Source organism: Hordeum vulgare, chromosome 3H (assembly GCF_904849725.1).
Source record: "Hordeum vulgare subsp. vulgare chromosome 3H, MorexV3_pseudomolecules_assembly, whole genome shotgun sequence".
Taxonomy (NCBI): domain Eukaryota; kingdom Viridiplantae; phylum Streptophyta; class Magnoliopsida; order Poales; family Poaceae; genus Hordeum; species Hordeum vulgare.
The window spans coordinates 321,695,438-321,704,013 of NC_058520.1; positions in this window are offsets into that span (position 1 = coordinate 321,695,438).

The following is an 8,576-nucleotide window of genomic DNA, read 5'->3' on the forward strand; positions in this document are numbered from 1 at the left end:
ATCATACTTCATCTTAATAGGAGGTATAGGGCATTATAAGCTCCCAATAAGAATTGATGAAGTTTTTTCGATAGCATTGATGCAATGTACTCAAAATTGTTTTTTCGGAAAGTCCACCGTATGCTCATTACCGTTGACATGGAAAGTGGCATTGCCTTTGTTGTAATCAATAACAGCCCCTGCAGTGTTTAGAAAGGGTCTTCCGAGGATGACCGCCATGGCATCGTCCTCGGGAATATCCAGAATAACAAAGTCTGTTAATATAGTGACATTCGCAACCACAACAGGCACATCCTCGCAAATGCCGATAGGGAAAGTAGTTGATTTGTCGGCCATTTGCAAAGATATTTCAGTGGGTGTCAACTTATCTAGTTAAAGTCTACGATAAAGATAGAGAGAGAGAGAGGCATAACACTAACACCGGCTCCAAGGTCGCATAAAGCAGTTCTAACGTAGTTGCCTTTAATGGATCAAGGTATAGTGGGCACTCCGGGATCACCTAGTTTCTTAGGAGTTCCACCCTTGAAGGTGTAATTAGCGAGCATGGTCGAAATCTCAACCTCAGGTATCCTCCTCTTATTAGTCACAATATCTTTCATGTACTTAGAATACAGAGACATTTTGAGCATATCTGTCAAACGCATTTGCAGAAAGACAGGTCTAATCATTTCAACAAATCGCTCAAAATCCTCATCATCCTTTTTCTTGGATGGTTTGGGAGGAAAGGGCATGGGTTTCTGAACCCATGGTTCCCTTTCTTTACCATGCTTCCTAGCAGCGAAGTCATTCTTATCATATCTCTTATTCTTAGGTTGTGGGTTATCAAGATCAATAGGTTCAATCTCCACATCCTTATCGTTGCTAGGTTGAGCATCATCATGGACATCACTATCGATATTATCATTAGGCTCATGTTCATCACCAGATTGTGTTTCGGCATCAGAGATAGAGACATCGTTTGGACTCTCAGGTGTAACAGCAACAGGGTTGCTAGCGTGCTAGTTCCTATCATCTTTCTTCTTCTTTCTAGGATGACTAGGTGCATCAGTGCTAACTTCTTGAGAATCTTGTTCAATTCTCTTAGGATGACCCTCGGGATACAAAGGTTCCCGAGTCATTCTACCGCCTCTAGTGATAGCTCTGACAGAATTGTCATTCAACTCATTGAGAAAGTCATTCTGAGCCTTAAGTACTTGTTCTACTTGAGTGGTGACCATAGAGGCATGTTTACTCAACAGCTTAAGATCATTGACATTTCTGTCCACACAAGCACTTAAAGGACTAAGCAAACGAGCATTATGTTCCAATTGTCTGCTAACATAATCATTGAAACTCTGTTGTTTGGCAATAAAGTTATCAAATTCATCCAGGCATAAGCTAGCATGTTTATCAAAACGAATATAACTCTCATCAAATCTACGAAGAGAATTTACCTCTACTACCTATATCGGGTTATCAAGACCATGGATCTCTTCGATAGGTGGTAGATTTTTGACATCTTCAAATTTAATGCCTTTCACTTTCATAGTTTTCTTAGCTTCTTGCATATCTTCAGGACTGAGGAGTAGAATACCTCTTTTCTTTGGAGTTGGCTTAGGAGGTGGTTCGGGAATAGTCCAAGCATTCTCATTGCACAAGATATTAGTCAATAGGATCTCATCTTGTTCTACGGTTCGTTCCCTAAAAACACAACCAGCACAACTATCTAGGTGGTCTCTAGAAGCATCGGTATGTCCATTATAGAAGATATCAAGTATTTCATTCTTCTCAAGAGGGTGATCAGGCAACGCATTCAGTAGTTGGACAAGCCTCCCCCAAGCTTGTGGGAGACTCTCTTCTTCAACTTGTGCAAAGTTGTATATTTCCTGCAAGGCAGCTTGCTTCTTATGGGGAGGGAAATATTTCTCGGAGAAGTAGTAGATTATATCGTGGGGGCTATGCAGACAACCAGGAGCAAGAGAAGTAAACCAAGTCTTAGCTTCATCCTTTAGCAAGAAAGGAAACAACTTAAGGATATAGTAGTGGCGGATCTTTTCCTCCCTCATGAATAGGGTGGCTATATCATGCAGTTTGGAAAGATGGGCTACAACCGTTTCAAACTCATAACCGTGAAAAGGATCAGATTTGACCAGAGTGATTAACTCAGGGTCGACAGAGAATTCATAATCCTTATCGGTCACAAAGATAGACGAAGTAGAAAACTTCGGGTCGTATTTCATCCTAGCGTTCAAAGGTTTTTCTGTCCACTTGCGCAGTAATTCCTCAAAATCATAGCTATCCTTACAAGCAAGAAAGTCCTCAGCTATCTCTCCCTCCACACCATAACCCTCAGGCATATCAGGCAATTCATATCTAGGAGAGCTAGTTCTAACAGGCAAAATAGCAGGTTCTACTTCAATAGTATCGACAGTTTCAGAAGTATCATCACATCTAGCAGCAACTCTAGCAATTTGTGCATCAATGAATGCACCTAGTGGCAAAGCAGTATCAAGCATAGCATCATCATAAGCATCATGGGAAGCAGAAGTAGCATCATCAAGCACAGGCGACATATCAAGATTTTTAGCACAAGGTGGTGTCGCAAACTTACTCATAACTGATGGTGAATGAAGTGCAGAGCTAGATGGCAGTTCCTTACCTGTCGTCGTAGTTGAGGGCAAGACTTTAGTTCTTGGATCTTTCGGATTCCTCATAGTGACCAGTAGACGTAAATCCCAAGTGACTTAGAGAATATAGCTGTGCTTCCCTGGCAACGGTGCCAGAAAATAGTTATGATAACCGAAAAGTATAGGGGATCGCAACAGTTCTCGAGGGTAGAGTATTCAACCCAAATTTATTGATTCGACTCAAGGGGAAGAAAAAGAATATTCTCAAGTACTAGCAGTTGAGTTGTCAATTCAACCACACCTGAAAGATTTAGTATCCGCAGCAAAGTATCAGTAGCAGAGTAGTGTGATAGCAACAGTAGCAACAATAACTAGTAGCAGCAAAGTAACAGCAGTAGCAACAGAGTAACAGTAGCAGAAGTGACAGCAGTAGTAGCAAAGTAACGTAGTAGGGACCAGTAGGAAAAGACTCGTAGGCATTGGATCGGTAATGGATGATTATGCCGGATGTTATTCATCATGCAACAGTTATAACATGGAGAGATATGTAACTTGCTCCAGTTCATCAATGTAATGTATACATGTATTCCGTATGTAGTCATACGTGCTTAGGGAAAAGAACTTGCATGACATCTATTGTCCATCACTCCAGTGGTAGCGGGGTCCTAATGGAAACTATGGGATATTAACGTTCTCCTTTTAATAAAGAATCAAACCAACGCATTAACACTTGGTGAATACATGAACTCCTCATACTATGATCATCTCAGGGAGTGGTTCGTGCTATGGTCACTCTGGGTTGCCGGGTCATAATACATAGTAGGTGACTACAACTTGCAAGATAGGATCAAGAACACACATATATTGGCGACAACATAATAGGTTCAGATCTGAAATCATGGTACTCGGGCCCTAGTGACAAGCATTAAGCATGGCAAAGTAGTAGCAACATCAATCTCAGAACATAGTGGATACTAGGGATCAATCCCCGTAAAAATTAACTCGATTACAGGATAGATCTCATCCAACCCATCACCGTCCAGCAAGCCTACGATGTGATTACTCACGAAAGGTGAAGAGCATCATGGAATTGGCGATGAAGGAAGGTTGGTGATGACGATGGCGACAATCTCCCCTCTCCGAAGCCCAGAACGGACTCCAGATCTGCCCCCCAGAGGAAGAAGAGGAGGTGGCGGCGCCTCCGTATCGTAAAACGCGATGAAATCTTCCCTGATTTTTTCCGGATGAAAGGGACTAAACAGAGTTGAGATTGGAGGCGGTGGAGCAACGTGGGCCCCACAGGCCTGCCACGCGCGGTCAGGGGGGCGCGCCTGGTGGGCTTGTGGGCTCCACGCTCCACTTCCTCTGTTGATTCTTGTGCCAGTATTTTTTTATATATTCCACAAAAATTCTCGTAAATTTCCAGGTCATTCCGAGAACTTCTATTTCTGCGTAAAAACAACACCATGGCAATTCTGCTGAAAACAGCGTTACTCCGGGTCAGTTCCATTCAAATCATGCAAATTAGAGTCCAAAACAAGGGCAAAAGAGTTTGGAAAAGTAGATACGATGGAGACGTATCAGACGCCTTCATGCCCTTTGGGCTGAGGAACGCGGTTGCCACCTACCAGAGGCTCCAGCAGGCCATGCTCGTACCCCGTCTGCTGGGGCGCCACGAGGAGGAGGAGGAGATTCTTAGGCCAAGCGAAGGCCCCGAGACTCGGATGGCGGCGGACCCGTGAAGGTCGCGACTGCGGATACATGAAATCAAGCGACAAGAGAGCCTCCCGCACTTCAGCGGCTTGGCCGCCAAGTGACTTTTTGTTAGCTGCTGCCAGGTAACTTTTCGGTTCACCCCGTCCGAGGGCATCCCAAGGGCCATGCGGCCTCCCCTAGCTCCGGACTTTCCCTCGCTACTACTTTCGTTTATGCATCATTTGGTTGTTCAATTTTGCCTGTTTGGCTTCCTAACGTTCTGCCTTGGTTATATTGTCGGGCGGTCGGCCCCCCGCTAGGGGGCTCCAGTCAAAGTTTGTCCATGCAGATACGCAGCCTCGCTCCCAAAGAAGAAGAAGTCAGCAGGGTTCACCAATAACTCAAACCAAGTCAATTTAGTCCACCAATAACTCGGGGGTAGGGACACACGCGAGGCCATAGTGTCCTCCCGACCTCCCATATACACCCCCACCGTGACACTCTCACGTAATAACGAGCCGAGGTTGTATACGCCCAAGGGCCCCTGAGGACGCGGAGGGGTCCATCCCACGCCTAGTGGCAGCCCTATGCTCCGCGCTAGGGAGAAGATCAGGCCCCAATGCCTCGGAGGTAGGGACACTCGCGAGGCCATAGCATCCTTGCGACCTCCCATATACACCCCCACCATGACACTCTCACGTAATAACGAGCCGAGGCTGTATACGGTGAGGGCCCCCCAAGGACGCGGAGGGGTCCACCCCACGCCTAGTGGAAGACCTATGCTCCGTGCCGGGTACGGATAAGGGCAATCAACATAGTCCGCCAATGACTACGGCCGAGACTGGCATCAATGCAGTACACAATGACTTTCCCCTTTGGGTCGTCCTTGGACAGTTCAATGGCATGAAGGTACACACGGGGCGGGCCATGCCGATGAAGAGCCAGTGTGCTCGCCGAATTGCTTTGGATCCCATAGGAAGATCGCTGGAGTCACTTGAACATCAAGGGGGACTCCTGAGCATCGCGACTCAGGAGCGTGAATTACGCCTGTAGCCCCTTTCCCTTTGGAGACGTACTTTTCCGATCGGTTCAACCGCAAGGAGGTACGCGCGGGGTGGGCCCTGCAAACGCATAGTGCTGAAGGAGTTCGAGAGTTTTATATCATCGGTTTCTCAGGAGGAGCATCGGAGTCGCGCGCACGTTAAGGGGACCCGTGAGCATCACGACTCAGGGGCCTAATTGCGCTTGTAGCCCCTCCCCCCTTTGGGCAATCCTTGGTTTACGGTCGGTTCAATCGCGGGGCAGGCCCTGCCGACGCGGAGTGCTGAAGGTGTTCCTAGTTTCTGGATCTTCTCCACGTTCTCCTCATGAGGGCAGCTCGCGCGTCAAGGGGGACTCCTGAGCATCGCGACTCAGGAGCCTAACTATGCTCATAGCCCCTTCCTCCTTTGGACCGTCCTTGGTTTTCGGCCGGTTCAATCGCGGGAAGGTGCGCGCGGGGCGGGCCCTACCGACACAGAGTAACACAGCAAACATGACAGGGACAAGGCGGTGAAAACATTCAAGCATTCAATTATTACAGACCATGACCCAGTTCATAAAAACGCAAATAAGTTTAACGCCTCCACCAGGCACGATGTGCATTGCAGGAAGATAACAGGTGCAGGGGATCATGAGGAGCCGCCACGGGTCACCCCCTCCGCAGGGGCTGTTCGTCGATGTCAGAGGCATCATCTTCCCCGTCATCGGCTCCAGCGTTACCTGGAGACAAGGGGGGCGCGACGCACGCAAACCTCCTCACCAACGCCTCAACAGGACCCTTCACCGCCAACGCGGCGTGGTCGCGGGCCTCGGCTGGGACCGGCACGATCACGGAGCTGAGATCGAACCCGGGTCGCGCATATGAAGATGACTGAAGATGCGAGTGATACATCTCCGTCGTATCTACTTTTCCGAACTCTTCTGCCCTTGTTTTGGACTCTAATTTGCATGATTTGAATGGAACTAACCTGTACTGACGTTGTTTTCAGTAGAATTGCCATGATGTTGTTTTTGTGCAGAAATAAAAGTTCTCGGAATGTCCTGAAAATTTACGGTGATTTTTTTTGGAATAAAAGAAAAATACCTGCGCAAAGATCCACCGGAGGGGGCGTGCCAGTGGGCCACAAGCCCATAGGCCGCAGCCACCCCCTATGGTCGCGTCGTGCATGCTAGTGGGGCCCACGTGGCACCACAGCCCCCAATCTCAGCTCTATATTTTCCGTTTTGCCTGGAAAAAAATCAGAGAGAAGGTTTCATCGCGTTTTGCGATACGGAGGCGGCACCACATCTTGTTCTTCATCTGGAGGGCAGATCCGGAGTCCGTTTCGGGCTCCGGAGAGGGGAAATCGTCGCCATCGTCATCATCAACCTTTCTCCATCGACAATTCCACTATGCTCTTCATCATTCGTGAGTAATCTCATCGTAGGCTTGCTGGACGGTGATGAGTTGGATGAGATCTATCATGTAATCAGTTAGTTCTTGATGGGGATTGATCCCTAGTATCCACTATGTTCTAGATTGATGTTGCTACTACTTGGCTATGCTTAATGCTTGTCACTAGGGCCCGAGTGCCATGATTTCAGATCTGAACCTATTATGTTGTCGCCAATATATGTGTGTTTTAGATCCTATCTTGCAAGTTGTAGTCACCTACTATGTGTTATGACCCGGCAACCCTGGAGTGACAATAGTCGGAACCACTCACAGAGATGACCATAGTATGAGGAGTTCAGTATTCACCGCATGTTAATGCGTTGGTCCGGTTCTTTATTAAAAGGAGAACCTTAATATCCTGTAGTTTCCATTAGTACCCCGCTGCCACGGGAGGGATGGACAGTAGATGTCATGCAAGTTCTTTTCCCTAAGCATGTATGACTACATACGGAATACATGCCTACATTAGATTGACGAACGGGAGCTAGTTACATATCTCTCCGTGTTATAGCTATTACATGATGAATCACATCCGACATACTCATCCATCACCGATCCACTTCCTACGAGTCTTTTACTACTAGTTCTTGCTACGTTACTTTGTTTAGGCTTGTCCCTTGCTACAAAAGGGACTGGGCCACTTTGCTGCTGTTGCTACTGTTATTCATTGCTACTCCGCTCCTACTTGTTGCAAGACTTTTCTGGAGCCATAGTCGGGGAAGCATTCTTCTCAAGAATAATCCCCCGTCAACATGCTGGCGCCATTGATACAACAGTTAGGAATAGTCTGTTGTGTCAACAGATTGTTTCTGGCACCGTTGCTATCATACTACCTTGCTACTGATACTTTGCTTGCAGACACTAATCTTTAAGGTGTGGTTGAATCTGACGCATTCAGCTGCTAATACTTGAGAATATTCTTTCGCTTCCCGTCGTGCGGACCAACAAATTTGGGTTGAATACTCTACCCTCAAAAACTGCTGCGATCCCATATGCTTGTGGGACATCAAGGCTTTTTCTGGTGCCGTTGCCGGGGAGGCACAGCTATATTCTCTGAGTCACTTGGGATCGATGTGTGCTGATCACTATGAGGAATCCGAAAGATCCAAGAACTAAAATCCTACCTTCCACTACAAGGACAGCTAAGGAACTGCCATCTAGTTCTGCACTTGATTCACCTTCAGTTTTGAGTAAGTTTGCGACTTCGCCTCCTGCTAGAAATCTTGATATGTCGCCTATGCTTGATGATGCTACTTCTTCTGCCCATGATGCTTATGATGCTATGCTTGATACTATGCCTGATGATGCTATGCTTGATACTATACCTGATGATGCTACGCTAGATACTATGCCTGATGATGTTATGCCTGATACCGCTTTGCCACTACGTGCATTCCTTGATGCACATATTGCTAGAGTTGTTGGTAGATGTTTTGATACTTCTAAAACTGTTGATACTATTGAAGTAGAACCTGCTACTATGCCTGAATTGCCTGCTATGCCTGATACGCGCTATGTTATGGAGGGAGAGAAATCTAAGGACTTTCTTGCGTGTAAGGATAGCTATGATGTTGAGAAACTTCTGCGCAAGTGGAAAGAAAAATCTCTGAACGCTAGGATGAAATACGACCCGAAGTTTGCCACTTCGCATATCTTTGTGATCGATAAGGATTATAAATTCTCTGTCGACCCTGAGTTAATCACTCTGGTCGAATCTGATCCTCTTCACGGTTATGAGTCTGAAACGGTTGTAGCCCATCATACCAAACTGCACGATATAGCCACCCTATTCACTAGTG